Source organism: Notolabrus celidotus, chromosome 17 (assembly GCF_009762535.1).
Source record: "Notolabrus celidotus isolate fNotCel1 chromosome 17, fNotCel1.pri, whole genome shotgun sequence".
NCBI lineage: Eukaryota > Metazoa > Chordata > Actinopteri > Labriformes > Labridae > Notolabrus > Notolabrus celidotus.
Genome location: NC_048288.1, coordinates 31,931,792 through 31,940,431, shown reverse-complemented (window position 1 = coordinate 31,940,431; position 8,640 = coordinate 31,931,792). Strand labels below are relative to the sequence as shown.

At 41.0% G+C, this 8,640-nt stretch overlaps 1 long non-coding RNA gene across 1 annotated transcript; it reads left to right on the top strand.

Moving 5' to 3' along the window:
• The first annotated feature begins 392 nt into the window (after window positions 1-392).
• LOC117829213 lies at window positions 393-6,007 on the top strand. The gene is made up of 3 exons (XR_004634578.1): window positions 393-653; window positions 4,357-4,452; window positions 4,648-6,007. It is a non-coding gene; the product is annotated as an uncharacterized LOC117829213 (long non-coding RNA).
• Window positions 6,008-8,640: the final 2,633 nt, after the last annotated feature.

Sequence of the window (8,640 nt, the reverse complement as noted above, 5' to 3'; positions counted from 1 at the left end):
TCCTCCCTCTCCTCCTCCTCCCTCTCTCTTCCTCTCTCTCCTCTTCCTCTCTCTCCTCTTCCTCCCTCAGGTTCTCAGGACAAACTTTCAGGTGGAGATATTCTGCTCAGGAGAGTGTTTACAAACCATCAAAGATTCATGGTTCCTCTGTATGGTTTCAAGCTTCCATCTCTTCCTTAATTCAAAGGTGTGTGTGTTTTGTTTGGCACATGTCGGTGTGTGTTAAAGATCTTTAATATTAAATGTGCAGAAAGTTAGTTTGTTAATTTGTGTCTTTAACGTCAAACTTTCTAAATAGATTCCTTAATTTTCAGTGAATCAATACGAGCATGACGGAGGGAAATCTAAGTTTTAATTCCACACTCTCTGCTGACTCCACCGTCTCTGCAGATTTGGACAGTAAAATTGTGGAAGGAAAGGAAGGAGGCGTCACTTTTAAGAGTATTTCTGCGAAGCTGCTTTAACAGAGGAATAACAGATAATTAAACTGTCAGCGCTCTCCGCTCAGTGCTCTCTGGGAGAGAGGATCACTGAGATTAAAGCAGGACGGGAGCACATCCGTCCGTCCGTCCTGAGTCAGCCTCGACATGGAGCTGCCGAGAGACAGCGCTGAGTCACCGCCTTCAGTCTGAACCTCCACATCTTCAGCTCAGGTGACGCTCGGACCGGGCCCGGACCGGATGGGACTGAAAAACTGGGCGTCAGAACAAGTCCACGTCAAACCCGTTACTTTCTCTGTGTGAATTATTGAAGCTGAGTTTGTGTCTCCTAAAGTCATTAACTTTGTTTCTTTAAATATGAGTCAAAATAGAAAAGTATGGAGTTCAGATACGTGTGAATTTTTAAATGATTGTCTGAGAGATTTTTGATGCTGAGGAAACATCAGTGTGGTCATTTTCAGATGTTTGTCTTTCAGCTCTTTTCTCTTCATTTTGAATTTCAATCATCAAGAATCATTTACAGAAATATATCAGTGCAGCAGGGCCGTGTCCACACTGCAATCATCAAACCTACTTTATCTGCTAACATTTCAGTACTCTTGTTCAATTTTTAACATTTAAAGGTGAGATATCATGCAAAATGTTCTTTTTAATGGTTCCCACCTGAAATCTGTGTCCCTGTCTACAAACCCCCTGAAAAGTCAAAGACTCCATTCTGCCCCTGTTCTGATTTCTCCACCTTTCTGTAAATGTGTGCTGAAACCAGACGTTTCAGTTTTCAGTGTTTTTCAAACGTCACAACGCCATCCGGTCTGTAACAGGAAGTCAGAGCTCGGAGCTTGTTCAGCCCATAGACTGTATAAAATACAACTCAACCCCTCCTCCGTTTTTCATTCCCTGCACACATGTGTGCTAACAAGGAGCTTAGGAGGGAGGCATGCTAGTTGTAGGCTGTCTGAATAAACACAAAGGTCGCTTTGACTCCCCACGTCTGCAGATTTGAAGATCTAGTGGATGATTTTTAGTTTTCGTGGAAAAGTGCTAGCGCTAGTTAGCATAGCCACATAGCTACATGTTGGTAGCTGTGTACCAAGACACACGTCGACATGCTGACAAATAAAACAACAAGAAACACTAAATCTGTGACCAATGGTTCAGAAAGGTCCTGCTGCAGGCGCCTCTCTGTCAGGATCAGATTCTGGATCAGATTCAGAGGGTTGAAGTAACGCGGGTCTGTGAGCAGCCGTGTATATTCAGCCAACATGGAAACATTAGATCAACGTGCTGGACAACCGAGGAGGCCACACCCACTTCCTGAGGGGGCGTGGTCAGAGAGAAAACAGAGTGTTCTGAGGAGGACTGAAGAAGAGGGGTTTACAGGCAGACCAGAATCTGATTTCAAAGTGTTTTTATGAGCATAAACTTTAAAGACATGTTTTGGGGACCTCTTAGACCAATATATGTTGATGAAAAAAGCGTGATATGTCACCTTTAAAATAACCCAACTAAGAGGCAACATTTGAAGCTTTAAAGTTTACATTTTAGGGACTCAAACTGAAGATTTATTTCCAAAGTTCTTTTAAATAAATAAATAAATAAATACAAGCATCCGTAGAAAATCACTTCCAGGAAATGTATTTCTGACAGACGGTGTGCAGGACTTTGTGTGTTATTCTCATGGACTGATTCCTCTCATAGTCAACTCAACTTTATTTATAAAGCACCTTTCATACAGACGAGCATGCAGCTCAACGTGCTTCACTAAAGAACAGAGACGGAAAACAACAGTAATGGTAAAAAAGAATAAAAGATATGATTGTAAATAAAATACTTAAAAATAAAATGAATTCAGGAAAATTAATAAAATATGTAAAAGTTAAAGAAATCAGAAAAATACAAGAAATAAATAGATGAATGTATAAATAAGAAAATAAATAATAAATAGATAAATTAAAACTGAAATTATAGAAATAAATAAATATATAAAAGGACAATTAATAAATATATAACTAAATAAATAAATAAGATTAATAAATAATTAGATAATTAATAAATGGATAAATACTTCAATCAATTATATAAATAAATACAGTTGTGCTCATAAGTTTACATACGCTGGCAGAATTTGTGATTTTTTTGGCCATGTTTCAGAGAATATCAATGATAAGAGCAAAACTTGGTTAGTGGTTGGGTGAAGCAAATTTTTTATCAAACAACTGAGTTTATGTTTTGATATCATAATGACAGAAACTACCCAAGAAACCATAAATTCTGCCAGGGTATGTAAACTCATGAGCACAACTGTTTATTAATAAAGATAATTAATAAATAGATATCTCAATAAATAGATAAATAAATGTTTTTAAAACAATGGTAATAATTATAATGCCGTCCAGGGCTAAAAATAAATAACTCCAAATTAAAATTTTAGGTGCATAAAAACAGAAATCTCTTGTGTGAGACACACAAGGAACATTTACCCCCCATACACACCTGGATTATTAAAGGGGACATATCACGCTTTTTTCATCAACATATATTGGTCTAAGAGGTCCCCAAAACATGTCTTTAAAGTTTGTGCTCAAAAAAACACTTTGAAATCAGATTCTGGTCTGCCTGAAAACCCCTCTTCTTCAGTCCTCCTCAGAACACTCTGTTTTCTCTCTGACCACGCCCCCTCAGGAAGTGGGTGTGGCCTCGGCTGTCCAGCACGTTGATCTAATGTTTACATGTTGGCTGAATATACACGGCTGCTCAGAGATCGCGTTACTTCAACCCTCTGAATCTGATCCAGAATCTGATCCTGACGGAGAGGCGCCTGTAGCAGGACCTTTCTGAACCATTGGTCACAGATTTAGTGTTTCTTGTTGTTTTATTTGTCAGCATGTCGACGTGTGTCTTGGTACACAGCTACGAACATGTAGCTATGTGGCTATGCTAACTAGCGCTAGCACTTATCCATGATAAATAAAAATCATCCACTAGATCTTCAAATCTGCAGACATGGGGAGTCAAACCGACCTCTGCCAGAAAGGCAGCAGGACCTTTCTGAAGGATTGGTCACAGATTTAGTGTTTCTTGTTGTTTTATTTGCAGTATGTCGACGTGTGTCTTGGTACACAGCTACGAACATGTAGCTATGTGGCTATGCTAACTAGCTCTAGCACTTATCCATGATAAATAAAAATCATCCACTAGATCTTCAAATCTGCAGACGTGGGGAGTAAAACCGACCTTTGTGTTTATTAAGACAGCCTACAACTAGCATGCCTCCCTCCTAAGCTCCTTGTTAGCACACATGTGTGCAGGGAATGAAAAACGGAGGAGGGGTTGAGTTGTATTTTATACAGTCTATGGGCTGAACAAGCTCCGAGCTCTGACTTCCTGTTACAGACCGGATATTGTTGTTACGTAACAAAAACACTGAAGTCTGAAACGGCTGGTTTCACACACATTTACAGAAAGGTGGAGAAATCAGAACAGGGGCAGAATGGATTTTTTTCATTCTCGGGGGGTTTGTAGACATGCCAGGGAAACATATTTCAGGTAAAGAACCATTAAAAAGTCAATTTTGCATGATATGTCACCTTTAAAAAGACGTGTCGACTACATCTCTATGATTTTAACTTCAAACAGGAAATGAGCAACGTGTTCTACTTCAAACAAATCCAGACAAAGTCCAGGATTCTGGGGGTGGCCATGTATCAAAGAGGGGCCGGGGCACCCCTTTCTGAAGCTTCAGACACACTCCTGCTGGAGGACGAAACTCACAAGACTCTTTACACTGAGTCTGACCTGAAGTCATTTCAAATATGAAACAGCCGTCAGTTTCAAACCTTCAACAACATAAAATATTGCTTCAATTTCATTCAAACGTTCATCAAATACAATAAAACTCCCTGATTCTTATTTTTAGGACCTTCCTCCAAACGTCAGACCCGACCGGGCTGAATCTGATCCTGAACACAGACTGTGGCATCCGCTTGACTCGTGTTTGACTGAATAGAAAAAGGTAAGCACTAAATCTCAGGTCCTTTAAACGCAGGTGAGGTTTCTGAGTTCCTGGAAAAGGCTTCATCAGATCCAGGAGAAAAGTTCTCGTGACACAAAGGAGGAATAATATTCTGGTAAAAAAGCATATCACAGCTTTCTGAGAAACAGGTCTTTTACATTTCACAGGATTGAAATGAACGTTTGTGTCTTTCAGGGAGTTAATGGCCATGAGAAGCGACTGAAGGAACACAGAGAGGAAAGCAAACGGCGAGCACAGTTAGCGAGGAGGACTCGGGAGGGTTTTTAAGCTCTGATAAAAGCTATAGAGCCGCTCTCAGGTTTCATACGGTGCCTTTACAGCACAAAGGTTGCAGATAATAATCGGGAAGCTGGTTTCAGCCTGCAGGACTGATGTCAGAGCAGAGAGCCACAGCGCTGCCTCGTCCGTCAAACGGCAGCTCGTGTTGTCTCAGCGCCCGGCACAGGAAAGGTCAGGCCTGCTGCTCCGACGCTGAACAAACAGCACAACACCGTGTGGGGCTTTTCAGCTGAGCACACACACAGGGACACACTCAGAGGTGCATCCAGGCACACATACATTACCACACACACACACACACACACACACACACACAGACACAGAGACACACACACACACACACACACAGACAAATGTAATGCATGCGAGGCAGCCGCTGCAGCACTAGAGCACCTGTTGTAGCGCTGTGTGGAGGTGTTGACACAACAGCTACTGCAGAGTTTGAACCGCTGAAATCACAGTTCCACATCAATCTGAGAGCTCGTTAAGCTCGTTAAGTTGGTGCACCTGTGACCACACCTGTCCGGGATGTAAGAGCAGACAGCACACCTTTACATCGCTGCAAAGGTCAGGCATGAACTACAGCTGAAATATATAAACACACAAACATGCTAACTTACAACAAGCTAACAGACTCTCTGGTATCACCTTTCCTCCTGTGAAACTCAAGGGACGGTCTGACTTAGGGTACCCTCTGTGTTTGATGTAGTCCTGTTTTAAGGTACCCTATAAGTCTGTTAAAGAGTCTCCAGTGTGTCCTGCTTTAAGGTACCCTTGTGGTTCTCTTAAGTTTGTTGGTTTCTTCTGAGGTACCTCTTTGTGTCTGCTTTGAGACTGATTCCTTCCATCTGTTTTAAGGTACCCTGGATCACGTGTCTTTAAATTCTCTTATGCACTGGTTTTCTGGTATCCTTTAATGTCTGTATTATGGTACCCTTTAGCTCCTGGTTCCTCAGTTTCTAACAGTAAGCTGATTATTTTTTAAGGTATAATTTAGGTACACTTGTGATCCTGCTTCAGGGTACCCTCTATCGTCATTTCCATGTGTTTCTGAAAGTATGTTCGGAGGTTTCCTTTGGTGTCTGTATCAAGGTTCTACTCATCACCTGTTTCATTGCACCCTTAAAACATTACGTTTAAGATACCATTTAGTGTCATGTACACTTCGGACTTCTGATCCTGTATTAAGGTACCCTTAAGCTCATGTTCCTCTGTTTATAGCTTTTAAGATTCCCTTTGGTGTCTGTATTTAAGTTCTACTCATCACCTGCTTTGATAAACCATTTTGCATCAGTATCAAGGTACCCTTAATCACACGTTTTTTGGTACCCTCTAGCTTCTTTTGCAATTATCTCTGATATTATGCCATGTCTGCTTTAAGGTTCCCTTTAAGTGTCTGTTTCAAAGTTCAATCTATCGCCTGTATTAATGCACCCTGAAAAATAAGGTTTAAGGTCCTGTTCAGTTTCTGTATTTAGGTACACTTCTGATCCTGTATTAAGGTTCCCTTAAGCTCCTAGTTCCTCTGTTTCTGACGGTGTGCTGATTATGTTTGAAGGTTGCCTTTGGTGTGTGTATGAAGGTTCTACTCATCACCTGTTTCAATTAACCATTTAGCATGAATGTCAAGGTACCCTTTTAGTGTCTGTGTTAAATTACCCTTTTAGTGTCTGTTTTAAGGTACTCTTATTATGTCTTAATATTCAATATGAGGCCAGGTCTGCTTCTGGATCCACTGACTTTATGTTTTCCAGCATTCTTACACATGGTTAAATATGTGTCATGGTACCCTTCAGTTCTTTATTATGTCTTACAGATGGCTCAGTCTTTTTTGGGGTACCCTAATCTGTCTCTGTGAAGATTTTTCATTCCTATTTTCAAGATTAACGTTACACTTTTAACACAATAGCTAGTTTTTTTATTTTAAAATGTGGAAAGGGATTTTTTTGGTACCCTTTAATGTCTGGATTAAGGAACCCTTACATGTGTCCCATCAGGTCCACTTTTAGTTAATCCTCTTTTCTGTTTTGTTTTCACAACATATATATTTGTGTCAGTTTAAAGGTACCCTAAAGCTCCTGTTAGTCTGCATTGTCTCACCTGTTTTTAATTACCCTGAAGCAGCTGCTGTAAACATGGTTTCATGTTTCTCTCTCAGCTTCATTTACTTAGTTTAAAAAGGCCTCAGCCTGTTTTCAGAGAGTCACTGTGCCCTTTAGATTCTGTTTTAAGGTACCCCTTTGATTTTCAGATATTGGGCTTATTTTGATTCATCTGAATTAAGATATGTTTTAAAGTACCCCATGTAACACGTCTTCTTTATTTTACAGTTTCCTTACATCATATAATTTCTTCTTTTCTAACAAATGTCTGTTTTTAGGTACCCTCTATAAGTGTTTCTCAGGTATAATGAAGCTTGTGTTTTCTGTGAAGGTCTCAGAATAAACTGTGACACATTACAGAGGCGTACAGACGGACGGTCTTTAGGAGGATAAATCTAGAAACTGTTTCTAACTTCTGATCCTTCAGGCGTTGGATATCTAAACTCTCCTGGCTGACTTCTCCAAAAACAAACTCTTCATTTTGATCCTTTTATTACATTCCTCTCTGGAAGGTTTTCCCCCGCTCTGCACATCTCTGGTGTTGGATTGAGGTCTAAGGTGCTGTCGGAGAGTTCCACTGTTTGCTGCGTCTCTTTCTTTTAGGAACCCTTCACCACGTCGGACAGCGAGGAAGCTGAACTGACAGAAACTTGTAAACATGCCGTTGAGCATTTAGCCAATGAGAGCTCAGGGTGAGGGAAGCTGTTGATCCTTCATCTATCCTGGTTTTTCTACCTCCCGTCCAGTCCGGTTAAACTCTCTGGACTCCGACCAAACTTCTCTCTTTCATGACTGTTTTTGTTGTCTGACCTAATTCTTCCCTTCCTCGTGTCCTACCTTCCTTTCCACCTGTGTTTGTGTCCTATCCCTCTCTCCATAATCTCCTCATCTTTGGTTCCTCTGGGGGAAAATATCTAACTTTTCTTGACGTCTGTGCCGAACAAACATGTTTCCTTTCTCCTTAAAACGACTGAAATTTAACCTTTCTAGAAAAACTGCAGATTTGGAATAACAGCACGCCATTCACACGCCTGCACTGCGGAGCTCCTGCAGGTGAGGCTCAGAGGCAGCTGTTAAAGCTGCAGAACAAAAACCTTTCTTTGTCTTTATCTGTAAATTTGATGTTCATGCTTCTCGGGGTCAGAGGTCGTGACACGGGCTGCTGTCGCTCAAGGACACTGGGGTGAGGTGAGGATGAAGGGTTGTCTCAAAAACGTCCTCGTCTTTAGATTTTCTTAACGCTTGTATTCACAGAAGCAGAATTTGCTCGCACTTTTATGATATTGTTGCCATCTTTCTGACTCACTGCCTCTAAAAACAGCAGATCTCTAACCCCGTCACAGCTGATATGAAGCTAATCAGGCTGTGCACTTAGAATAATCTGTGATCCAGCCCATGTGTGGAAGGTCAAAGGTCGTCATGCATCCCCAGCTTCAGATTCTGATTCACCGTCGCCCTCTACATCCTCACAATCAGGAGACATTCCAACCAAGCCAGAACACATTTAGCAGAAATGAAATATTTCTACAGTAAAGGTGACAAAAACCTTCTTTTTGATGCAGAAACCAGAAACAAAGTGCGTCACGGGGAGAGCATGACACACAGATTTAGTCACACGGAACAAAAAGATGATATTTCAGTTTGACTTTCTCCAAAAAACACACGGTGTGCTGCTGAACACACACGTCTGCTGCCACACAGAGCTCACAGGGACATTATGTGAATATTATAGAACATGAAGCTGAGGGACAAACACACTGCAGAGTCCAGAATCAAGAAATACCTC